Source organism: Bos taurus, chromosome 27, assembly GCF_002263795.3.
Source record: "Bos taurus isolate L1 Dominette 01449 registration number 42190680 breed Hereford chromosome 27, ARS-UCD2.0, whole genome shotgun sequence".
Taxonomy (NCBI): domain Eukaryota; kingdom Metazoa; phylum Chordata; class Mammalia; order Artiodactyla; family Bovidae; genus Bos; species Bos taurus.
In genome coordinates, this window is record NC_037354.1 from 39970783 (window position 1) to 39998463 (window position 27681).

A 27681-nucleotide genomic window follows, 5' to 3' on the forward strand; every position below is an offset into this window, starting at 1 on the left:
GCCCCTAAACTAAGGTTCCTAAAGTCTTTCTCAGTTTGGGCAGTGGTGATCACAGTCTTTAGGCAAGCAGCTCAGTCTCCAAGTGAAACCTCAAGCAGGAAGGAGCCCCAAACCCAAAACTGAACTTGTGTGATTGACATTGGGCTGCAGCATCCTAGGTGAAAGAGGAAGCTCGTCTGAACCCTTGAGAGACTTCCCAGAATAATGCCCCGAGCCCTGAAACCCCTACGCTCTCACTTCCCCTTCATCCCTGAGGACTGCGCTCCACATTCTTTTCTTCCCTAGTCCCCTTCTCTCGAATTTATATTCCTCTTCTGGGACCTTCCCTGGTGGCTCAGAGGTTAAAGTGTCTGCCTGCAATGCAGGAGACCTGGATTCAATCCCTGGGTTAGGAGGATCCCCGGGAGAGCAACCCACTCCAGTATTCTTGCCTGAAGAATCCCATGGACGGAGGGGCCTGGTGGGCTACAGTCCACGGGGTCGCAAAGAGTCGGACACGACTGAGCGACTTCACTTACTTACTTACTTACTCTGCCATAAAACTTACTCTTTTTCAATGTGTGGGGGCCCCAAGATAATTTCTGGACACAAATATAGGGCATTTTCTTACAGAGCCATTAAAATGTTCCATGATCGCCCAGAACATTCTGGAATTTGACTTGACTTCAAGGAACCAGAAGACAAAATACTGTGCATGATGACTCTTTGCTTTGAAACGCATGCAACTGTTTCTTGAGAATTCCTGTCTGTTGACCTTAAAAACATGCCAAGTGAGTGATTAAAATTCCATTGTTTAAAAAAAAAACTCCATTGTTTCTGCTGATTTTATGTTTTTATGATGGTTATTAATTTAACAAAGGTCTGCATGCCCACAGCTGCTTTAAGAGAGAAAACTTCTCCACAAACCAAGAGAATCAAACAAATCAAAACAAAACTGAAAAGAAGCAAAAAAAAACCCTTTAAAAATATTCTAGACCCCAGATAGGGCTTTGAACAGCAGGGCTTTCACCCAAAACTGTGCCTGGTACAAATCGTTCTTCACGTTCCATTTACCTGACTGGCAGACTGAGAGTTCTGCAGTCCAGCAAGCTCTCATGAGCACCCACTGGGGAGTCTGGTTTCTCCAGCCCCGGCTCCACAGCGCTGACTGCTGTGCTTGGAAGCTCCTTGCCCCATCCTGGCATGCATCTGTGTGCAATGGCATAAAATCCATCTGTGCTGCAGGGTGATTTTAATTACAAGACTGGATCGGCAAGTAGATGAGAGAATGCAACGAAAGTTCTCCGCATGATGAAACTGCATCTTCTGGCAGTTTACTTTTTGATTAGCTGATGAGGTCAAACTACATTGTTTTTGAGCAAAAGCCTTTCTGCTGAAATCATGTCTTATGGGAGAAGGAGCTGTCAAGAGCTGAGCCATGGCACTGACCAGAAGGCTCTCCCTGAAGTAAACTGCTACAGGCTCTATAGGAAGGAATTAAATGAAGAGCTCTGATATCTACTCGGCCACATGTGATACAAAGAGAATAAATACGCAGCTGAGGGAAATCACAGGTAGCCAGACTCAGAGTATTTAATTAGCTCAGCCACAACTGAACCACCTATTTCCACTCTGTCTTACAAGTTTACTGTGTTCATCTCCAGGCTTAGGCTGAATGCTTAGTTTTCCGTCTCAGTTAAAGTCTGGATGTGTAAGCTGCAGGGGACCACACTCTTCTCACGATGTGTCTGTGAGTTCTAACGGTGCCCATTTCTTTCTGTCCGCAGAGCTCTCTCTCTGATTCTCAGTTTACTGCACATTGGTTTTATGCATCAAGGATCACTAATAAAAAGCCCAATATCATTCTGATTTTCTTTCCTTTGTAGGTAATTTGGTTTTTATCTTTCAGGATTTTCTTTTTATCTCAAGTGTTTTGAAGTTTCATGCCAAAGTATTAATTTTTGTGAATGGTGTAAGGTCTGTATCTAGGTTCACTTGTTTTAAAAGAGAAAGATTTAGTTGAATAAATATGACATGTAACATTGTATACATTTAAGGTGTTCACTGTGTTACTTTGATACATTTCAGTATTATAACATGCCTGTCATTGTAGTGATGCTTATCAGCATTATTTAATTATAGTACAATATTATTGACTGTGTTCATTGTACTGTATATTAGATCTCTGGGGCTTATTTACTACTGGTGACAAGTTTGTGCCCCTAAACACCATCAGTCTTTTCCTCTCAGCCCTCACCCCCTGATAACCACCATTCTGCATTCTGTTTTTCACAAGCTTGACTTTTCTAGATTCCACACATAAGTGATGGAGTACAACAGGTTTGTTTTGTGCTTCTGGCCTTCCAGTTATTCCAGTGCCATTTGTTGAAAGGGTTATTCTTTCACTATTGAATTGCCTTGGCTCATTTGTCAAAGACCTGTTAGGTGTTATTTCTTAGCTCCTTCATCTGTGTCATTGATCTGTATCAATCTGCATGTCTGTCATCAATACCCCGCTATCAGCCTGCCCTGCAAGAAAGGTTACCAATATGCCCTCCCAATAACAATGTTTTACATTGTCTCCATATACCCATCAATCATGCATGTTATCTGTCTTTTTAAATATTTTTCCAATCCACTGAACTTCCACCCCAAATCTTACTTTTTCAAAATGCCTAATAAATGGTTTTTGTTTAATGATTTGTCAATACTGTTTACATATTATAGATATTGAACTTGTGTTACCAATATTGCAAATAGTTCCCTCCAGTTTCCTAATTTTCTTTCAGCTTTGTTTCCCTTTTATCACACAGAAGTTCTGCATTTCTGTGGAGTCAAACCAGTCTTTTAAGTTTCATGGCTTGGGTAAGTGTTTTACTTCTGGGTTTCATTTCTTACTTAGAAAAGCTTTTGACACCTATCAGGTCCCTAGGAGTCAAATTCTCAATCTAATTGTAGCAATCATGTGGTACCTGTCATTTACATATTTTCATTCAAAATTTTTGCTTTCTCATATCATCATTCTAATTTTCTTAAAGTTACCTAGTATTCAATGGAGCTAACACATCTACTATTACCTCAAAAAATGTTTGTATCTTACATGAAATACAAATAAAGTGGATAACAATAAATGTACATTTTACTCTTAGGTATAAATCTAGAATAACTGAAACCATGTGTTCAAAGAGAAACATGCACAGCTGTTCATACAGCAGTATTTACAAGAACCAAAAGGAAGAAACAAGCCAAATGTCCATCACATGATGAACAGATACTGCTGCTGCTAAGTCGCTTCAGTCGTGTCCGATTCTGTGCGACCCCATAGACGGCAGCCCACCAGGCTCCACCGTCCCTGGGATTCTCCAGGCAAGAACACTGGAGTGGGTTGCCATGTCCTTCTCCAGTGCATGAAAGTGAAAAGTCAAAGTGAAGTCGCTCAGTCGTGTCTGACTCTTAACGACCCCGTGGACTGCAGCCCACCAGGCTCCTCCATCCATGGGATTTTCCAGGCAAGAGTACTGGAGTGGGGTGCCATTGCCTTCTCCGGAACAGATACTAGATACCATCATATTAAGAGAAGTAACCCAGACAGAGAAACTCAAATATCACATGATACCACTCACACGTGGAATCTGGAATCTGACGCAAATGAACTTACTTACAGAACAGAAGCCGGCTCACAAACTGAGAAAACAAGCTTATGGCTATCAAAGGGGAGAGTGCGGGCCAGAAGGGTAAATTAGGAGACTGGCATTAACATATACACGCTACTATACGTAAAAGAGATCATCAACGAGGACCTACTGTACAGCACAGAGAACTCAACTCAATATTCTATGATAACCTACATGAGAGAAGAATCTAAAAAAGAGTGGATACATGTATCACTGAATCATTTTGTTGTACCCTTGAAACTGACACAACATCGCAAATCAACAATTAGCGTGCGTGCTAAGTCGCTTCAGTCGCGTCCAACTCTCTGTTAACCTATGGACTGTAGCCCACCAGGCTCCTCTGTCCACGGGATTCTCCAGGCAAGAATACTGGAGTAGATTGCCATGCCCTCCTCCAGGGGATCTTCCCGACCCAGGGATCTAACACTTGGTTCTTCTGTCTCTTCTGTCTCCTATACTTCAATATAAAATTAAATTTTAAAAAATGATGACAAAACGTGGTATACCATACATGGGAATAGCGCGAGGAGTGAAATACTGGTACATGATGAGCATGGAGAACATTATGCTATGGAAAAATGAGTCAGACACAAAAGTTCTCAGATTACGTGACTCAGTGTATATGAAATATCAAGAATAAGTAAATCTAAAGAGACAGAAAACATATTAGTGGTTGCCAGGGACTGGGGAGAGGCAGCAGGGTTAATAGAAATGGACTGTGTAATGAGCGTGGGATTTCCTTACAAGAAAATGAAAATGTTTTGAAACTAGGGAGAGGCAATGGCTGTATAGCATTTGTGAATATACTAAATTCCATTCAGTTGTACACTTTAAATACTTACGTTAATATCATGGAGAAGGAAATGGCAACCCACTCCAGTGTTCTGGCCTGGAAAATCCTATGGACAGAGGAGCCTGGTGGGTAGCTACAGTCCATGGGGTCACAAAGAGTCGGACATGGCTTAGTGACTAGACAAGGCAACAATATCATGTATTTTTTATCTCAGTGTTTTTTGTAAGGTACAAATATGTCAATAAATGTTTCTTTCTAATGTGAGGATCTTAATCTCTACCCACTGCAAATGACTGTTATAATTCTGAGATGAAGGAACTTGTTAGTCACCCCAATATTAGCATAGAATTACATCATGACCAAATATTGGGGTGACTAAAAAGCTCCCTCAGTTTTTAAGTAAAAATAAAAGACACATTTTCCTTTTCACCAAGAACTTTATTGAACAACATATTCACCATCTTGTTCTATTACCTTCTACCATTTTTCAGGCAACTACATAATTCCATCTTCCCAAAACTTTCTATCTTTTTGAGCAAAAAATTGTTCCAGATGCCTTTTACAGTCTTCCAAGGAATTAGAATTTTTCATTAAGAGAATTTTGTAGAGACCAAAATAAATTGACATCTGAAGTTGTAGTGTCTGGTGGATACAGCAGATGAATCAGAGCTTCCCAGCCAAGCTGTAACATTTTTGCCTGATCATCAAAGAAACATGTGGGCTTGCATTATCCTGATGGAAGATTATGCATTTTCCAATGACTAATTCTGGACACTTTTCATCAAGTGCTGCTTTCAGTTGGTCTAATTGGGAGCAGGACTTGTTGGAATTAATTGTTTGGTTTACTGGAATAAGCTAGTAATAGAGGACTCCCTTCCAATCCCACAGCATTACCTTTTTCAGATGAAGACCTGCCTTTTGTGTGGTGGTGGCGGTTCACTGCACTTGCCCTAGATTGAGGGGTTGTGCCCATCCACCTGGCTGCATTTTCCCTGCCTGCTTTTCCTGTCCTTTGCAATGTAATCTTTTGGCTGTCTCCCATGGTGGGCAGAGTGTGATGTCACCTCTGGTCTCCGATGGCTGGCTTTGGCCAGAGGGTGTTAAAAATGGGATACAGAGAGGGTCTAGGAAAATGATTGTGCAGTTGAGTGTGGGCCATTCCTAGCTAGCCTGCTGGTTCCAGAAGGGCAATGAAAACAGGACTGCCCCAGTTAAATTGCTTCAATAAAGCTCTGAATAAATCAGCCAGCCATCTGAACCCCAGCATGGCACAAGCCACCATATCCACTCTTAAGAATTTATCGAAGGAAATGTTTTAACAAGATAAAAATAAAATGATGCACAAGAATGTTCAGCAACATATTGATTACAATATGGGAAAACTAGAAACCTAAATATCCATGAATGGGGGTCTTTTTAAACACACAATGATATAAGAGAATGAAAACTTACGCAGCTATAAAAATTGAAATAGACATTTTGCTTCTTTAAATGGGAAGATACCCACTATATATTATAGAAAAGAAAGGGTAAAAACAACTTAGAGAACAGAATGACTGACATGAAGTCACTCGTGTAAAATGTGTACATATTTCCACATATGGTACAGACACGAGAAATATCTGAAACAATGTTATCTGAGGTTTTCTCCCAATTGTCAGGGTTTAGGTTTTTGTTTTTCTCTGCATCATTTGACTTTAAAAGTGTACACGCATTATTTTTACAGAAGCAGTGAAGTGTTCAAAAGCAAGTAAATTACTCATCTTTAAAACTACATACATGGGAACCAAGGAATGGATAAAGGCCGTGTGGTACATAGATACAATGGAATACTAACCAACCATAAAAAAGAATGAAATGTTTTCATTTGCAACTCCGTGGATAGACTTGGCGGGTATTACGTTAAGTGAAATAAGTCAGACAGAGAAAGACAAAATCCATATGTCATCACGTATGTGTGGCTCTAAAACCTACAACAAACTAGTGAATATAACGAAAAAGCAGACTCACAGATACAGGGACCAAAGTAGTGGCTACCAGCGGGGAGAGGGGAGGTGGGGAGGGGCCAGAGGGGGAGGTATCAACAGGCACAGACCACTGTGTCTAAAAGAAGCTACAAGGGTAGATTGCACCACACAGGAATGCAGCCAATGATTTATAGTAACTAAATGTAGCATAACCTTTAAAAAGTGCGAATCATCATGTTGTATACCTAAAATCTATATGATGTTGTACATAAGCTACACTTTAAAATTTTTAAAAAGAGATTAAATATAGGAGAAAATAGACCTTTGCTCTTAACTCCTGATTCATTGTCAAGATTCATACTGGAAGTCCCAGTTTTTTTGCACACACACAAAAAAGAGCAACTGCTCATTTTAAAACAAGTTTAATTTTTTTATTAAAATTGGGTAGGAAGTACAAAGGTGTTTGTTGTTATACTTTGCACTTTTTTGTATGTCTTATTTCATAAATATTTTTGGAAACACATAAAACCTGTTTCACTGCTCAATGTATTGTATCACAAAAGCAATTTTTTTAGTTCTGAGCCTCTTAATATTCAGATTTAAGACTATTTTTAATAATTTGCTCAAAGCCTCTGATAAATAAGCATCATTTAATAAAGCTATTATTTACAAACTCCTACTATATACAGTGCACTATATCAAGGCCATGGGAGGTTTTTTTTTAAGTACATGACAAAAAGTCAACTTATAAGAGGCAAAAATTTCATGTTTTGAAGAATATTCTCCTAGTAGGATATGATACAAAGAATTTCTGCCTCTAAAATTATCTGAATGTCAAAGCTAGATTTCATGGAGAAGATGAATCTCATGCATGAGACTCTCAGAATAGAGATCATAAGTGTCCTAGGCCCATGCTTCCATTGGCTTAAAACCTGGCTCCAAAAACTGGACAGTCAATAGCCAACTTTAATTACACCCCAATTATAAGCATCCTGGCCATAGGGTATCAAAAGGAATACATTTTAAAGAAAAAGAGCAAAAACAGTGATATTAAATAGCAAGCTTAGATCAGCAACCCCAAATTGGCCAATGTCCCAAGGTGACTGTTGTCCGAGACTACTTGAAGTTGCTGAAGAATGGTTTGTTGTCAAAAAAGACTCTAATGTATATACCTCGGTTTTGGCTTTGTATGTACACACAAATTCAGCTGTGACATTTTCAACTCATTTCCTCTACTTTCTACCAAAAATGAGGACTCAGCTATTTGTAAGAGCTTTGCATCATTGCCAAGGGACATACTGCAGCCAGACTTCTCAGCAGAGGACTGAATTGGTGATATACTCATTTTAGTTCTTCAACACCAAATACCTGCTAGAGGTAATATCTGTTTCTTTAAACCCCTACCGTTGATTCTCCAGTGTAATAACACTTAATGCTGATTTGCATTTAACACATTTTCCCTTGGGTCCTGCCTTCCTTCACTGTCTGTATATCCCTTAAAGTCAAGAACAGCACCTACTTATCACTGAAATCCAAGGACACCTACCATCTGTCTGGTAAAGAGTGGTCCCCCAATCAGTCAGTCAGTTCAGTCGCTCATTCGAGTCCGACTCTTTGTGACCCCGTGGACTGCAGCACACCAGGCCTCCCTGTCCATCACCAACTCCCACAGCTTACTCAAACTCATGTGCATCAAGTCGGCGATGCCATCCAACCATCTCATCCTGTCATCCCCTTCTCCTCCCACCTTCAATCTTTCCCAGCATCAGGGTCTTTTCCAATGAGTCAGTTCTTCGCACCAGGTGGCCAAAGTATTGGAGCTTCAGCTTCAGCATCAGTCCTTCCAATGAACACTCAGGACTGATTTCCTTCAGGATTGACTGATTCGATCTTGCAGTCCAAGGGACTCTCGAGTGTCACCACAGTTCAAAAGCATCAATTCTTCAGTGCTCAACTTTCTTTCTAGTCCAACTCTCACATCCCTACATGACTACTGGAAAAACCATAGCTTTGACTAGACGGACCTTTGTTGGCAATGTCTCTGCTTTTTAATATGCTGTCTAGGTTGGTCATTCTTCCAAGGAACAAGTGTGTTTTAATTCATGGCTGCAGTCACCATCTGCGGTGATTTTGGAAACCAAAAAAATAAAGTCTGTCACTGTTTCTACTGTTTCCCCATCTATTTGCCATGAAGTGATGGGACCAGATACCATGATCTTAGTTTTCTGAATGTTGAGCTTTAAGCCAACTTTTTCACTCTCCTCTTTCACTTTCATCAAGAAGCTCTTTAGTTCTTCGCTTTCTGCCATAAGGGTGGTGTTATCTGCATATCTGAGGTTATTGATATTTCTTCCAGCAATCAGTCCTTCAATAAGCAGTTCTTTTTAAAGACTTTTTTGATAATATTTATTGATTTAGTTTTGGCTGTGCTGGGTCATCGTTGCTGTGTGTGAGCTCTTTTAGTTGTAGTAAGCTGGGGCTGCTCTCCAGTTTCGCTACAGGCTTCTCTTGGTGGTGGCTTCTCGCTGCAGAGCGCAGGCTACAGGGCACACAGCTTCAGTAGCTGTGGCTTGCGGGCTCGACAGTTGAAGGTCTTGGGCTCTAGAGCCCAGGTTCTATAGCTGTGGTGTCTGGGCATAATTCTTCCGTGGCATATGGGTGATCTTCTTGGACCAGGGATCAAATCCATGTCTCCTGCATTGGCAGGTGGATTCTTAACCACTGAGCCACCAGGAAAGGCCAAAGATTTTGCTGCTGTTGTTGTTGTGGACCCTTTTTAAAAGTCTGTTTTGAATTTGTTACAATATTGTTTCTGTTTTATGTTTTTGGGTTTTTGGCCATGAGGTGGGGGTAGGGAGGGGTCTTAGTTCCCCACCCAGGGATCAAACCTGCACCCCCCAACTGGAAAGCAAAATGTCTGAACCACTGGACAGCAAGAGAAGTCCCAGACAATGGTTTCTTAATCAATTAATACATTCTAAGCCTGTTTCTAATTCTGACTAATAAAACTCAATCTGATGAGATACCTTAAAAAGGACACTGGATCTTAAGTACAGAGATATAGTAGATACTATTGGTTATCATCTCCACGTTCACTTTACAATACTGCCATCCCTTGTGGCAAAATCCGCTTCCATGACAGAGACTAAAAATGCCAGATATTCATTTTCGCTGCCCTTTTTGTAGTTAGCGATAATAAATGTAACCGAACTCTAGCCATACTGATACATCGGGAAATCTTAGAACTATTTCTTGGAAAGATGTGAAAGTGGAAGTCACCCAGTCGTGTCCGACTCTTTGCGACCCCATGGACTATGCAGTCCATGGAACTCTCCAGGCCAGAACACTGGAGAGGGCAGCCTTTCCTTCTCCAGGGGATCTTCCCAACCCAGGGATGGAACCCAGGTCTTCCACACTGCAGGCGGATTCTTTACCATCTGAGTTATCAGGGAAGATGCATCTCCTAATTAAAACAGGGGGAGAAGGAAAGAACGTGAAAGAGAGAAAGAAGACTTAAAAGACGGAAAAGGAGAAAGGGAGGGAGAAGTGGATGAAGTCAGGCAAGAAGGAGGGAGTGGCAGAAATGGGCAGGAAAGGAAGGAGAAAGGAAGAGGGAGGAGGAAAGAGAGAGAGAGAGAGGATTCCTGTCTCTCTTCTCTTTGGATTGACTCTACAATGTGAAGATGTGACAGCTGGACCTGTTGCAATCATCTTGTGGCCTTAAGGGGCAGGTCAAGAGAATCAAAGAGACACAAGCCTGGCTCCTTGAACTGACCTAGAACAACTTGCTTCCAGTCTTCTGTTTATGTGAGATTGCTAATGGTCTTTTGTGATTAAGCCACTATGACCCAGGTACCTGGTCACACGTAGCCAAAAGCATCCTTATCTAATAGAGAAAACAGAGGTTTAAGACCCAGCTCTGTTGCTTACTATCTGTATGACCTTAGAAAAACTTCTTAATAACTCTGATTCCCCATTTCTCTATGTATCATGGCCTTCCTCACAAGAATGGTATCATGAATGGTTATGAAAACTATTTTAATTACAGGTTGAAGCTAATGATATCCTCACGCTTTGTCAATGATTGTTGACAGGCCATGTCCTCAAATCTCAAAATCAACAGGTAAAGAAAAACAGCATAGAAACAAGATCACAGTCTGCTGACGAGCAGAAGCAATTACATTTCTCACATCTCCAGATTATCTTCTTTTCAAAGAGAATTCCCAGAGGCTCATTTGACCCACCCCAAGAATTAGTTGGGTTTTTTTTAATGCAACGCTATACCATGATTTTAAGTAATGCAGATTTTAGTCTTTTTAAAATATGCTGAAAGTGGACAGAGAAACAATTTTCTGGAATGCAGTTATTACAAGCATGGACTAATTCCAGAACCAACCCAAGGGCTGTTTTTCTGTGCAGTTTGTATATACTCCCTCGCTGTGGGTAATGGCTCAGTCCCGTGGAGCAGCATATAATTAATTGCTCAACACTTACAGTTGTCTCTTCTATACTTTTACTAAGTGAAACCGTACAAATGCTATAAGACTTGGAGGCAAACAAACGGTTCAGGGAAAGCGTTAAGTGTTTTCCGTGCAGGTCACTTAGTCTCCGATTCAGGATGGTTTGTGCTCTTAGATGCGCACGTTCCTGTGGGTAAACTCCAGCCTGCTGACGCTCAATCAAGCCAAAGTACAACCTGCCCTTGAAATAAAAGGCTTGGGTTTGAAGACTTCTTGCTGATGATAGTAGACGGTAGAACTACTCTTCTGTCTGCCCCACACATACACACTTCTCTCTCTCCCTATTAGTAACAAACTCTCCCTACCAGTCACAGGCTTTGGCATGTGACCCAATCAAAGTGGGTCATCATCACACTGGGACAACATCCTCCTGTGTGACCCCAGGGATTGGTTCAGGGATGTGCAGTAGAGCCAATCAGAATCCTTCCCTGGGTTCCCTCTATGGATGTTAGGAAAACCCAATCTCCAATAACAGAGGCCCTGCTGGGACCCAGAAAGGACTAGTTTCCTCATTTGAGTCAGGCTTTTAGCTTCTGCACGCTGGCAGGCTGCCAATCCACAGGACTTCTGGCAAAAATTCTCTGATTAATTCAAAGACGTGACTCAACTGCTCCTAGAAATAGTAGCAATTAAAAAGTGGGTGGCAAAGTCAGCCATCATCTGAGCTCAGAAAAGACTTGACTGAGCTGTACCACTGGACACAGTGATTAACACGACAAGCAGAAACAGAGGGTAACTAACAGTAAAGATTAACTGATCCAGAGAAGAACCGAGAGCAGCACCATGCAATAGAATCATCATGTGAGCCACCCATATAATTTTAAATCCTCTAGCAGCTATGTTCCAGAAAGTAAAATGAAAGGTGAAAATAATTTAAACAATTGGTTTCATCTAATTTAACATAGCCAAATCTTATTATTATTTCAATATGCAGTGGATATTTTAAAATCATTAGTAAGACATTTTGCTTTCTTTTAGTTGTAAATCTTGAAATCCTGTGTGTATTTTTTTTAATTTACTTATTTGTTTCTTGGCTGTGCTGGGTCTTCATTGCTGCATGTGGGCTTTCTGTGAATTGTGGCGAGTGGGGGCTATGCTCTAGTTGCCGTGCTCGGGCTTCTCACTGCAGCGGCTTCTCTTGTTGCCAAGCACGGGCTGTGAGTGCACAGGCTTCCGTGGTTGTGGCTCACAGGCTTCGCTGCCCAGTGGCATGTGGGATCTTCCCAGACCAGAGATCAAACCTGCACTGTACCCTGCATCAGCAGGTGGATTCTCAACCACTGGGCCACTCGGGAAATCCTGTGTGTGTTTTATACTTACAGTGGGCCTCAGTTCAGACTAGCAGTATTCTATGTGCTCGATAACCTCATGTGGCTGGTGGTTACCTGATTAGATGGTGAAGCTAGAAAGAATAAGATACCCTGGTTTTTAACTTTTGCTGACAGTTCCCTAATATCTGTTTGAGCTGGGAATCAGTGATTCTCCTAGATCCAAAGCCTCATTTACCAGCAAAATACATAGAAACTCCATGTTGGGTATTGTAAATGGCAAATTCAAGATTTCATGTGGGTATGGGTACACCCAAGTGTGCGTGTCAAGAATCTGAAACGCCTTGTGTGGTCTATGACACCTACTCAGCGAAAATACAACCATGGATCATCCCTCCTGCACTCGCACCCAGGCTGTTGAGCAGCTCTCTTGGAGAAAAATCACATAACTTGGAGCACTGGTACCATTACAAATGCAAGGCTTTAAACCTCAACTGGAAACTCAGTTCTACCCAGAAATTCTGTCCCTGGTCCATCCCCTTCCCCACTGTCCTCAACAGCTCTTTCACACTTCCACGATTTTCCTTAAGCCTGTTACCTCGGCATACCACCCTCCCCTGTCAGTTTCCCATGGATAACTCTAACCTTCCTTCATAGAGAAACGGAAGCTTCGTGTACGAATCCCATTTCCCTAAACCTGCTTCTCCTTCAGATTTCAGACTTCAGCTTTTATCCATCCTCTTCTGCCTCTTGTCTGACTCCTGTCACCTCCCACCTTCTTCAGAGTTTGCTCCAATCTACTGCCCTACTTCTGGCCTTTCTTCTCCACTTCCTCTTTCTTTTTTTAATGTATTTTGTATTTTTATTTTATTTTGAAGTATAGTTGATTAGGGCTTCCCAGGTGGCTCAGAGGTAAAGAATACGCCTGCCAATACAGGAGACGTGGGTTTGATTAATCCCTGGGTCTGGAAGATCCCCTGAGAAGGAAATGACAACCCAGTCCAGTATTCTTGCCTGGGAAATCCCATGGACAGAGGAGCCTGGTGGGCTAACTTAGCAGCTAAACAACAACAACAAATAGCTGATTAACAATATTCTCTTAGCTTCAGGTGTGTAGCAAAGTAATTCAGTAATACATGTACATGTATCCTTTTTCAAATTCTTTTCCCATTTAGGTTGTTAGGCATAATATATCTGCTGCTTCTTTCTCTTCGGTATATAAACGTGTTCAAATTTCTATTATATTGAAAGTTATATGCATCCAACAACTGCTATTGCTTCCTTTCTCTTCTTCCTTTCAAAGAAATGACTCCATGAAAATGGCCCTAAGATCATCGGAGATACCTCTTCCTGCAGAATCCAAAAGAGCCTGCTCTTGGTTACTGTCTCTCTGCAGTCTTTGAGTTGAACGTGCTCTCTGTCTTGAAAATCTCCCCACCGCTCACTCCATGACACAATAGCTCTCCTGATTTCTTCCATTTCTAGCAACTCTTCACAATCTCTTTGCAGCTTTCTCTCCCTTTACCTATTATTAAAATATCATTGCTCCTTAAGTTTCAATCATCTATGCCCTTGTTTTTCCAAGTGTGGTCTATGAAACAGTAGCATCGCCATCCTCTGGACCAGGATGGAAATTCAGAATCGTGGGCCTTGTCCCAGGCTTTCTGAATCAGTCAACATTTGAACAAGATTCCCAGGGGATTTATGTGCACATTCCAGGCTGAGAAGAGCTGCTTTCCCTGCCTCTTCTCATCCTACGCATTTCTCCCAAGCTATCTCATCTGCCCTTACAACTTTCATCAGTACCCATTCACCAATGATGCAAACGCGCATCTCCAGCTCAGCTCTCTCTTCTGAGCTCCTTGCATGTTTATGGGTTCTGTTTGTTTTTTGTTTGGGCAAAGCCATGAGGCATACGGAATCTTAATGCCCTGACTGGGTATCAAACCCATGCCACCTGCAGTAGAAGTGCGGCATCTTGACCACTGGACCACCCGGGAAGTCCCCCTTGCACTTTTATAAAATTGCTGTCAGGATATCTGCCTGGTTTACATAACAGGAATATTAAATTTGTACGATTCCAAGGGCAGATTTGATCCCATGTGTTCAGATAAGGGGGAGATCATGAGAGAGGAGTAATCAAGGACCTCACCTTGGAGCTGGCACTAAACTTGACCTGAACTCAGGAAAATGGGGCAGGCAGGGATTCAGATAAAGGGCGAGTGAAAGGAAACCTAAAGCACGTCTGTCTTTATAACACCTATATAAAGGTGTGTAACACTTTTTCCCAAGGCAGTCCCCTCTTGCCAGGAAGTCTAAGGAAGAGGCAGCGGTTCAAGACTTCAGCTGGGATGAGAATTCGCCCAGAACTCTTGGTCTCTCTCCTGTTCCAATTTCTTTTTATTCATTGAACAGATGTCTACTGAGTTCCTATTATGTGTCAGGACTGTTCTAGGTGCTAGAGATAAAGCAGTGAGCAAAATGCAAACATTGTTGCCCTCACATTCTTCATAGAAATATTTCTTTTCTCCGCTTAATGAGTCACTTAAAAAAGAGACGATCATATGAGTTGCGTTCTTCAGTGACCAAGCTCCAGGACTCCAGAAGAAATCCAAAACATCACCTGAAATCTTTAAGGGAAAGGCTTTCTGTTTGTGAAACCTACCAGTAAGAGTGAATACACAAAAACGGCCTGGATTCTTCATGTTCCCATTGGCCCTACAGAGAGGCTTGATGGAAGCTGAGCCCCTGGTAAGCCAAAATGACTGATGCATTTATTCAGTGCTTATCTATGCTAGACTCTGAGGTCACGAAAAAAAATAACAGCTCTGCCCTCCAGGAGGGATGGGAGGTGAACTGTGAATGGAACAGTACAAGTCCACCACATCCGAGAAAACTTTTCCAAGTAGATTAATAGATTTATCAGTGTAAATCGAAGCAGTGTGAGGCATCCTGCTGTATCTCTTGTTTAGCACAGATTTCACTTGTGACACAGTCCCCATTCTTTGGACAGGCTAAAACCAGCACTCCAATAACAATAGTACACAAAAAATTAACTAATGAAACACATCCACAAAAGTGAAGGGGAATCTAGTAGCATTCAGCTATGAGCAGAAAAACATTGATAACAAAACACTAAACCACAGAAAATCTACAGTGGAATTGTAGATTAACTGCAAAGATGGAAAGTTCCCCTGATACCTTCATAGACTGATAATTTCTTCAAATCCCAAAGATCATGGCCTTAATTATGTTTGATAACTGCAAAAGTCTGCCACACTTACAGCTTCACATTTTTCTCTTTATATTGTATTTCAGGGCTTGTCAACTACAAGTTGGCACTTGCCATGGGCACTTGCCATCTCCCTCTGATTTGCAAGGATTTACAAGGATTAAATCATGAGCCGCTGCAGTCATGCAGTCAAAGCCACTGACCTTCAACACCCTCTGAAAGGAACTCAAGGTGGAGAACAGAAATGAGGCAATCGGTGCTCTGGGGAAAATGGGCATAACAGGCCTTCAGATAGTTATTTTCAGGAGAAGATTTTAGGAGCCCAATTCTTGCATCTCCTCTCATCTAGAAAAGCACTAAACTCCTTCATGGTGACATTTGCTCCTCAGGACTGACAGAAACCTTCCGCAAAAAAAGTGTGTGTTTCAATGCATGTACCGCCCCCCCCCCACTTCACCAAAATCACATGCATACTGCTCTTCCCTCCTGCATCTGCGGAGCAGTTTCTCAGAGCTATCTGAGGTGCTCTCTCCCAGGCCACAGTCTTCTTTTTGCCCCCAATGAAACTCAACTCACAACTCTTACATTGTGCATTTTCTTTAAGTCGGCATGCTGATATAAAATAGGGAAGAGAAAAGCAGAGCTTTGATATCAGGCCTCTTACCTTTTTGATCTCAATCCCAATATCACATATTTCTAGAAATACACAATAGTGCATAATAGGCTTCTCTATCTTGGATTGGTATTGCTGTACATTAGCTATCATTGCAAAATTATTGTCTCCTACATGGAGACTAAAATTCCAGACAACGGTTACTGACAAATTTCTCTACAGTTCACTGATTCCTCAAAGAGAATGGATTTTCTACCCAGCTACAATTAATTATCATTGTTACAGAAATCAGAATGCATCAGACAGCTTGAACAGAAAACCCTGCAAGCTTCCCTTTCCATTGTATTATATCAGTAATTACATTCTCCAAAACCAATTTGTATCCTAGAATCTTTCTAAAGAAATAGCTACCCACTATATAAGCTAACTGTGGAAAAGTCAGGCACGAAAAAAATCTCCTGAACTGTGGGGAATGCAGTTTTGGGCAACAAGAGACGGCATCAGCAAACAGCAAATGTTTTATCACCTCCTGTTCGTCCCAAGAATGTGGAGGATCTGGGAAAGCGATGCTGTGGTACCAGGTAGCCCAGGATGGGACAATCCAGGGTGTTTAAGTTAGTACTTCTGCCTAACATGCCACCCAAAACTTGATGCCTTAAAACAGCAGCCATAACAACAAAGTCCTACTGTAGAGCACAGAGAACTATATTCAATATCCTATGATAAACCATCATGGAAAAGAATACCAAAAAAAAAAAAAGAATATATAGAGTTATATATATAACTATGTATATTTATATATATAAAGAATATATATATGTCTGAATCACTTTGCTGTGCAGCAGAAACTAACACATTGTAAACAACTATACTTCAATTAAAAACCAACATCCGTGTATTATTCCCACCCGTGTACGCGGCTGTCGTGCAGTCTATGGATCTGAGCACACTCCTGTCTGCCGCCAGCTGGCGGGCCGGCTGTGCCCTGGCTGACTGGTAGTGGCTTCAGCAGAGACTCTGCTCCATGTGGTCTTCTCATCTTGCAGCCCGCTAGCCTGGGCTTATTCTCATGCTGGTGGCAAGGTGAGAACAGAAGCATGCAAAGTCCATGATGACTGGGATTGGCTGAAGCAAGCCACCAGCCAACCCAGATTCCAGGGACAGGGAAACGGACCCCACCTTCAGAAGAGAAGATCCTCAAGAGTCACTGGCAAAGGGCTACAATACAGGGATAGAAAATTATGGAAGTGTCTTGGCCGGAAGTCTAACATCCCTAGGAAACCCCAGGTAGCCTCCTTAGATGTTACATTTCGACCTGGCACATCCTTGGGCGGCCGTCCTTCCCGAGACTTTATCTTACGGTGACCCCATCTTGCAGTTGCTCAGTTGCAGTTACCCTCTAAAGGGCAAGTCAGAGGAGTCAGGGCAAGAGGGGAAGAGGAAGACACTGCCTGTGTCTGCAGGGCTTCACCACCTCTCCACTCGCACCAGTAACACATCCAAACCCGTGCTCTGGCCCTCTGATGGGTGGAGCAAGCTTCCCTGTCCCTCAGCTTTGGGACGGCAGTGTGCCTTGCTTTGGCTAATAAGACAAGCCGCCAGCAAAGACTAAACACGTGCTTATGCATTATGCTTATACTATCGTGCGTGAGTCTTTGCCATGAGAAAAGCATATCCTGGGTAGACACTGCCCCTTCAGCATGGAGCAGACCAGCCCAGATCACCCAGAGTGTAAGAGCCAAAACCAAACGTTTGTAGTTGCATGAAACTGAAATTGACTGAGTTATTGACAAACTGAACTGAGTAGAGAAGTTGATTTACAATGTTGTTCCAGTCTCTGCTGTATAACAATGTGGCTCAGTTATACACATATAAACATTGTTTTTTTAATATTCTTTTCCATTTTGGTTTATCCCAAGAGATTGGATGTGGGTCCCTGTGCTATACAGTAGGACCTTGTCCATCCATTCTCAATGGAAGAGTTTGCATTCACCACCTTCATGAAAAGACCCACCATTATTAAATCTGCCACTTTCCACGGGGTTGCAAAGAGTAGGGCACAACTGAACAACATCACTTTCACTTTTTTATTTAAAAAAATAATAGAAGAAATGAAGACGACAAGGAGGAAAACAGGAATTCTGAAGGCAAGAAACCAGCAAAGAGGTGATGAAATCACCATCTTTAATCTGGGTTTATTCAACACATGAATTTTCTGGAAAGAAGTCATACAGAGTTGTTTTTGCTCACTGAACATTGCAAGCATTAAACCAACAGCATCTTTTCTATCTGTGTGTGTGTATGTGTGTGTGTGTGCATGTACTTCTTATTTTAATGGTTAAGTTCTGCTTGTGACTAATCATTAAGAGAGAACTTTCTATCATTTTCATAAGCATAACGGGTTACACTGGTGTTGGTTAAAGATCTGTCCCATTTTCCCCCATCTGTGAAATAGAGACTAATATGCTAAGATGCCTCAAGGGTTTTATTCTCTGGGGATTTTTTTCCCCTAAAGAATAATGGAAAAGATAATTGAAAAAATTTAAGGAAATACAAAGTGTTATAAACACTAAATAATAATTACTTGGAAGAACTGAAATGAGAATTGCTTTGCCAAGAATCTTGAGTAAGATTATAGCTCCATTATTTGCAAGGAACAGCTAATGAGAATCCTCATTAAAATTTCTAATTTTCTACTGACCGACTCTTTACCAGGTCAAAATTATTAGCAAATCTCTATCAAGCATCATGAAACAAAGATATTCAGGGCAAGCAGCTTAATTTCCTTTTGGGATACGGTTGACCAGGGTTGTCAGAAGTCACATAGCCATTGCAGAAAGACACAGTACTTCCAGTTAGAGAGGAAAAGGATCATTCCCAGCAGATAAGGCTCCACAAAGATACTAGGGTGGGACGTCTAGTTAGTTAGTTGGAATGCTAACTGATGTGATATCTACCACTCCAGAAGACTCACTGCTGATTCACTCATGTATACCAGTAATTATAATGACAATAATAATTGCTACTATTTATTCAGCAGCAAGTATATGCCAGGAACTTTAAACTATCATATCCTTGATACTTACCATGTATACTTCTTTATGTATAAAAGATACCAATAAATGCTCCAAAAATGAATGAATATTTATAAGTACTGTTGGCGCCTCAGCTCCTTCTTACGGACAGGAAACAAATAATTTGGGTGGTAAATGACAGAGCCACTTTTTTGAATCCAAAGCCTGTTCTCTCTCCATTACATCTCACTTCCTCTCCCATGTGGACAGGAAGAGCAGAACGGCAATGAACAGAATCCTTGCTCTTTAGACATTTCCCATCGCAACCAGGTGGAGACATTAGCTGCCACATCCTGAGTCAGGCTGAGTCCGTCCGGCAGGCGAGGTGGAAGGCCACAGCCCAGCACGGGTGACTTTCTCCACCCCAGCTCCGGTGCCTCTGAGGCTGTGCCCTCCAGAAATCAGTGTGAGAAAAGGTACCCAGGTGCTTCCAAGGTCCAGCCCGTAGGGCTCCCGACATCACCCCTGCCCTACCTCTCCTCATGTCCCCCACCCCGCCAAAGGACTGACCTGCCCCTGGTAATCAAACACGGCCCTGTTACCCCACAGCAGGAAAACACCTGGGCAAGTCTGGGCCTCCAGGATCCCTTCCTTTTCCTGTTCAATTCTCCTCTTACCTACCAGGCAGAACACGCCCACCCCCCATCATCCCCACCCCATCCCACTCAGCGCACCAGGTGCTGCTCTAGTGTTAACTAAGAATCATGAGCATAAAGTTTGAAGCCAGAAATCCTGGCTCTGCCATTTACTAACTGACTTTCAGAATGTCACAAAGTCATCTAAGGCTTCATTTTCTCATCTATAAAGTGGGGGCCAATCTAAACATTTTTAGAAAGTACTTAAATTTGAAAGGCCTTTCAAATCTCACTAAAGGTGGCATTAATCCAGGTACTTCGGATGGGCTGTCAAAACAAGTTTGGGTGAAGAAGAATTATTTTTTTTTAATTTAATTGAAGTGTAGTTGATTTACGACATTGTGTTAATTTCTTCTGTACAGCAAGCGTTAGTCACTCAGTTGCCTCTGACTCTTTGTGAGCCCGTGGACTAGAGCCCACCAGGCTTCTCTGTCCATGGGATTTCCCAGGCAAGAACGCTAGAGTAGGTTGCCTTTCTCTTCTCCAGTGGATCTTCCTGACCCAAGGATCGAACCCTGGTCTCCTGCATTGCAGGCAGATTCTTTACCATCTGAGCCCCCAGGGGAGGCCCTGTACAGCAAAGTGACTCCGTTATCATATGATCATATACATTCTTTTTCATATTCTTTTCCATTATGGCTTATCACAGGATACTGCATATAGTTCCCCGTGCTATAGAGTAGGACCTTGTTCATCCACTCTGGGTATAATGGTTTGTCTTTGCTAACCACCCTTTCCCCACTTCGCGCCCCCTCGCCCACCGGAAGCCTGTTCTGTCTGTGAGTCTGTTTCTGTTCTGCAGACACGTTTACTTGTGCCATGTCAGGTTCCACATATAAAGGAGAGCGTACATTTGTCTCTCCCTGCCCGGTTCTGCAGACACGTTTACTTGTGCCATGTCAGGTTCCACATATAAAGGAGAGCGTACATTTGTCCCTCCCTGCCCGGTTCTGCAGACACGTTTACTTGTGCCATGTCAGGTTCCACATATAAAGGACAGCGTACATTTGTCCCTCCCTGCCCGTCTCATCTCATGTAGTCTGATCATCTCTAGGTCCATCCATGTGCTGCGTGTAACAGCATTTAATTCCTTTTGGTGGCTGACAAGTATTCCATGGTCTGTATGCACCCCATAAGAAGAGTGGTTTTATATGAAGGGTGTTCTCTATGGCCATAGACCCACAGACCCTAGGACGCGGCCTGACTCCCCCCACATTAGCCCGGAACTGGAGCTTTGAAAGAGGTCGGTGAAAGGAAAGTGCAGAGGGCAAGGGTTCTTGTTTGGTCCACTGATGTGTCCTAAGGACCTGACGCAGTTGGTGCTTAATAAATACCTGTTGAATGAACGAATGGAGAAACTGCCATAAATGACTAAATTTAGAGCAATTCCACCCCCCGGGGAAGGAATGACCTAGTGGCTTAAAGCAGTGATGTAGGTGTCTCTTGGATTTTATTTCCAGCTCTCATCCTGCAGGTTATGGCCAGGAGCTGAGTTTTCCTAGGCCTGATTTTCATCATCTGAAGATGCATACTGTTAGCACCTATTTTCTTAAGGGTTGTTTGAAGGATTAAATGAGACAAGACTGGAAAACATTTAATACAGTGCCAGGCACACAGATGAATTGCCAAGAGGAAGAAAAGGAAAAAAAAAAAAAAAAAATGGGGAGTGGATGGTCACATGAGCCAGAGGTCCTTTGGCTCATGGAATGCACTTACGTTCTCTTTATAGGGATAACTGACAGAAATTCAGCCATCCATCCAGCAAGTGTCTTTTAGGCAGTTTCTCTGTGCCAGACATTGACCGAGACACACGGGATGCTTCAGTGAACAAAACAAAAGACCATCAGGAAACTTACCTTCTGGAGGAACAAATACGTAAGCAATGGACAAATAAATGATAAGGTACATGAGCAGGCAACTAAATACCTTAGAAAATTAAAAAGAGGAGCAGGGTGAGAATGATCAGTAGTGTGGGGGCAGGAGGCAGAGTGCAGTATTTAAGAGTGGTTAGGCTGCGGGTTCTTGAGAAGGTGATGTTTGAGCAAAGGCTTGAAGAAGGTAAGAGAATTGGTCATGTGGGAGTCTGGGAGAAGAGCACTACCGGCAAAAAGAACATCCAGAGCAAAGGCCCTGTGAAGGGATATGACAGGTGCATTTAAAAACCTGCAAAAGAAGCAACCTAAGTGTCTGAAAACACGTGACTAGATGAGGAAGTGTGGTGCATATATATACAATGGAATACTGGGGGAAAAAGAGTGAAAGTGTTAGTTGCGCAGTTGTGTCTGACTCTTTGCAACCCTATGGACTGTAGCCTGCCGGCTCCTCTGTCCATGGGATTTCCCAAGCAAGAATACTGGAGAGAGTAGCCATTCCCCTCCCCAGGGGGTTTTCCCATCCCAGGGATTGAACCCTGCTCTCCTGCATTACTCTTGCCTGGAAAATCCCATGGATGGAGGAGCCTGGTGGGCTGCAGTCCATGGGGTCGCTAAGAGTCAGACACAACTGAGCGACTTCACTTTCACTTTTCACTTTCATGCATTGGAGAAGGAAATGGCAACCCACTCCAGTGTTCTTGCCTGGAGAATCCCAGGGACGGGGGAGCCTGGTGGGGTGCCATCTGTGGGGTCGCACAGAGTCGGACACGACTGAAGTGACTTCGCACCAGCAACGGCAGCTCCTGCATTGCAGGTAGATTCTTTACCATCTGAGCCACCATCAACAGGATAAAGGATCAAGAAGATATGGTACATATATACAATGGAACACTACTCAACTGCAAAAAAGAAATAATGCCATTTGCAGCATATGGATGGACCTGGAGGTTATCATACCAAGGGAAGTAAGTCAGAAAGAGAAAAACAAATGTCATATGATATGGCTTACATGTGGAATCTAAAAATATGGTACAAATGAACTGATTGACAAAACAGAAATAGTCACAGATACATAGAAAACAAACTTATGATACCAAGGGGGAAGAGGAAAAGGCATAAATTAGGATTGGGGACTGACATATACACACTACTATATATAAAACAGAATAACAAGGACCTACTGTACAGCACAGGGAACTCACTCAATAACCAGTAATATCCCACATAGGAAAAGAATCTATAAACGAGTGGATATATGGATATGGATGCGTGCTTCACTTTGTTGTCCACCTGAAACTAACACAACAGTGTAAATCAATTATATCCCACTAAAAATTAATTTAAAATAATAATAAAGATCTGCCAAGCACTAAAATAAGGCTGGAGTAGAGTGAGGTGAAGTGGTGCAGATTATTTAGAAGCTTTTAAACCATTGCAAGGACTTCAATACTTATTCTGAAAGGGTTTGAGCAAAGGAGTTGTGTAAATGGCTTAGGTTTTATAAGCGTTATTCTGGCTGTTGGGTTTGAGAACAGGCGGCAGGGACTCAAGGAGAGAATCAGGGAGACTTACTACAAGGGCCGCTACGGTGACATGGACAGGAGAGGGCAGTGGCATGGGCCAGGGTGGTGGAACCTGGGAGAGGACAGAATGTGGACAGATCCAGGTATATCTCAAGGTTATCAGAATGGGCAGGAGCCTGCAAGGTGCAGCCAGGAAGAAAGAAAGAAAGAAGCAAAGCAAAAAGGAACATGATTCAAAAAGGTGTCTTATCTTTATAGTCTGGGACTGATGAACCTTAATAGGGCAAGAAGAGGAGAAGAAAGGGCACTTATGGGAAAACAAGTGACTTCTAGGAAAGATAAACGGCCCCCCAGGAGAACAGATGATAGGTATGGTTTTGTGACAATGTCTGTGTAGATATGGCTCCAACTTCTCGGATGAGTGATGAGTCCATCTTCCCTAGTTATACATTCCTGGAACTTTTACTACTGTTGAGTTCTTCTGAGAATCTCTGCTCTTAGGCAGATAAAAAGAGCAAAGTCCTGGATTCCTAAAGAAATGTGGCTAGCCATGGGTTTCTTTTGTGATAATATAGCTTGGCATTTTTGAAACTTTTTTCACTTATACATCACAGTTCTTGAAGTAAAACTCAAACAGCCAGTGTAATTAATCTTACCCACTTTTATCCTCTTTTTGAGAGGCTTTAGTGCACAGTGGTTAAGAGCATGGCCTGGGGTGCCTGAGTGTCTTATTTGAGTTCTGGCTTCACATCTTACTAATGAACTAACCCCTCTGCCTTAGCCTTCTCCTTTGTGAATGCAGATGGTAAGTGTGCCTACCTCATAGGGTGGTTGTGAGGAGTAAAAAGTATGTGAAAGAATTAAGCCTTGTTACAAAGGAAGTACCATATATCAGTATTAGCTGTAATTCTGTACTGTAAAATATTTGGTGATCACTGCAGGGTTTTTGATCAAAGTCTGTTGTAGTACTCTTAGCCATTAAATACATTCAGCCAGCATTTATTATGCTAGAATCACATATAAAACAATAAAAATATGGCCATATGGAATATTAAAAAAAAAAAAAAGAGTTCAGGGGAAAAAGAAGTTTATTCTCCAATGACTTCATTTCAAAATAATATTTATGTCTCAGTGGCATATTCTGAACGCTGCCACTGTGTTCTGCTACCTTTATTTTAGAGATACATACTGGAATATTTCAAAGTAAAATATATGAATGTAATCTGTTTCAAAATAATCAAGAAAAAGTAAGAGAAGTGAATGGGCATTGGGTAAGACAAGATTGCTCGTAAACGGGTAACTGCTGATGAATGCATGGGGGTTATTATATTTCTCTCCAAATATTTTAAAAATTTTTAAATTTTTCCATCATAAAAAGTACAGAAGGACTACCCTGATAGTCCAGTGGTTAAGCCTCCACGCTTCCATTGCAGTGGGGCTCAGATTTGATCCCTGGGATAAGATCCCACAAGCCTCATGGTGCAGCAAAAAAGAAAAAAAAACAAAGCAAAGAAGCAAAACAAAAAGGAAACAAAATAAAGCACAATAGTACGTATGATTTTTAATTAACTGCTATTATTGAGCACATATTCCAGGCACCGTGCTAGCCACGTTACATTTATTACCTCTTTAATCTTCCCGACGACCCTGAGAAGTAGGTTCTGTCATTATTCCCATTTTATAGATGAGAAGGACAAGATACATTGCCAAGAACACAGAGGCCATCAGAGGCCAGAACTGCTGGTGTCCGAACCCTCCTACCCGGCTCCAAAGCCTATTCTCCCCAAATTCTAGACGAGTTACTTATTGGATCCACGCGGCTTACCAGTCTGGGAACTCTATTCTCAGCTCCAAAGCCTCTTTCCTAGTTAATATGCTGCTCTGGTGATATCTTACTGGGGGGTCACCTCCTGGGTCTTTGTATTCTACATTATTATTCATTCCTTTTTCTCACCCACAATATAAAAATTAAGCTTAGTTAAATCCTTCTCTATCTGAATGCATTTTTTATCAACCTTCTCTTTCTGCTTTAGTCCAAAATATAACAATAACAAGAAATCTTTTCGAGGAGAAGAGAAAGACCCAATGGCTTGTATAAAACATGAGCATTTGAGTCCTGTTAATCTCCAGCATACAATTTTAACTCGGCAGGGATAGATTCAGGTCAGGAGCCAGTATTTTTAAGCATCACTGTGTACAAAGGATTTTACATCAGCAGTATTAGCATAATCTTTAAACAGACATCAGAAAACAAAACCCAAAGCTACAAGGACCCTTGAGAGGTCATCTCATGCCCCGCTGCTCTAGGAAGGGGTGGGCCTGAGCCAGCCAACAGGGGCAGCTTTCTAATCTTTCGTCTCTTCAGAAGGAATGCTTTAAGGTTCTTTGTTAATGCTTTATGGTTTACACTGCTTATTTTAGGGGAATTAATATCTGGATATGGCATTTTTTACCTTGACAAAGCTTTTCTCCTATTTACTAACAGGTCACATGGATGACACTATAATAGTAACTGTAATTATAATAGTATTAATAAACCTATATAGATATAGAAATATGAAATCCAAATCAATTGAATTTTCTGGACTTAGCAACCAAGCTCCTAGAGAATTCATTAATATGGAAAAGCCCACATTCATCTCTCAACAAAACAGCCACTCTCTGTATAGAGCAGGCAGTTAATATATTGATAACTTTATTTGAGGCTCAAAACCATTGTTGCATAGATAATATTACTGACTCTGAAACCAAGCAGCACCCTGTGGGGCCCTCCTGGGTACAAAAGCTCCTCTGTGTGCCCATTTGTTGTTTATAGAAAAAGGCTTTAGTCTCTTAGACCTTCCCTAAGCTCCAAAGAAAAGGCAGGTGCAGTTACTAATTACGGAAGTATGAGATTCAAGAAAGAAAAGAAAGCAGGTAAAGAAGAAAAAGAATGACAACACTACAGTGATGAAACAATCCTGCGTTCCTCCTCAAGAAAAATACACAACGATCTGATGCATACTGATGCTTCTGAACTGTGGTGCCGGAGAAGACTCTTGAGAGCCCCTTGGACTGCAAGGAGATCCAACCAGTCCCATCCTAAAGGAGATCAGTCCTGGGTGTTCATTGGAAGGACTGATGCTGAAGCTGAAACTCCAATGCTTTTGCCACCTGTTGCAAAGAACTGACTCATTGGAAAAGATCCTGATGCTGGGAAAGATTGAGGGCAGGAGGAGAAGGGGATGACAGAGGATGAGATGGTTGGATGACATCACCGACTCAATGGACATGAATTTCAGCAAGCTCTGGGAGTTGGTGATGGACAGGGAGGCCTGGCATGCTGCAGTCCATGGGGTTGCAAAGACTGAGCGACTGAACTGATGCGTATCTCTGAGTAGTTCTGCAGGAACTAAGACTTCCCCCCAACCCAGGTGGAGGATGGTCACTATAGCCTGAGCACAAGCACAAGAGCCCAGATTGGCTGGAACCAGAATGCTGATGATTAAGATTCCTGAAACATCACCCTGTCACCTCCCACAAACCAATCAGAAGAAAGTCAGGCACCCTTCAGCCCGCCCCTCAAAGGCTGCCTTTAAAAGCCTTCTCCTGAAGCCCATCAGGGAGTCTGGGCCCTTTGAGCATGAGCTGCCCATACTCTCTGCTAGGTGCCCTGCAATAAACACTGTCTTTTTTCTTCCACCACAATCCAGTGTCAGTAAATTGGCTTTGCTGCGAGGCAGAAAATGGACCCAAGTTTGTTCCAGTAACAACTCCAATTTATGGATAAGAAAAAGGAGGGTTTTTTCCTCCTTTTTCTTAAATAACAATTTAAACCAATCAGAGGATGGTTGATGAGCCATCAGAGGCTCATCAATCATGACCTGATTGATCACAAAAACAGCAACTCCCCTCCCACACCTGACCTTTAAAAATGCTTTCCTGAAACCCAACAGGAAGTTTGGGCTTCCAGAGAACTAGCTGTCCCTGGATGCCTTGTCTAATGCCCTGCAATAGAGACTGTACTTTCCTTCACCAGAGCCTGGTGTCAGCAGATTGGCTTTAACTGGGCACTCAGGCAGGTGGACCCAAGTTCAGTAACATCGTGAGGATGAAACTAGAAGACGTTAAGAAAAGTACTTGAAATACTCCCCCACATACTACCTAAGCATTGTTTGTTGTTGTTCAGGCACCAAGTCATGTCCAGCCCCGTGACCCCATGGACTGCAGCACTCCAGGCTTCCCTGTCCCCCACCATCTCCCGGAGTTTGCCCACGTTCATGTTCATTGAATCAGCGATGCCATGCAGCCATCTCATCCTCTGTCACATCAGCTACTGCTATTACAATTATTGTTACTCTTCTAGTCCCCAAATTCAGCTTTCTAAATTTATGCTGCAAAGTTTCTGGATCCCCTACTGGCACAGAAAGACTAGCTGGCTAAACATCTCTGAAAATGTACTTCCTTGAAGACTTAGAGCAGGAATTATGCAACTACAGCCCACTGACCAAATCTGCCTCCCCATTTCCAACTCCCGAGCCAGGTCACGC

General features: G+C 42.2%; 1 protein-coding gene across 7 annotated transcripts in view; it reads right to left on the reverse strand.

The window, feature by feature from the left end:
- Window positions 1–27681, reverse strand: part of LOC100847782 (uncharacterized) — a 46703-nt gene that overhangs the window by 13817 nt on the left and 5205 nt on the right. The gene's annotated exons all lie outside the window — the stretch shown is intronic.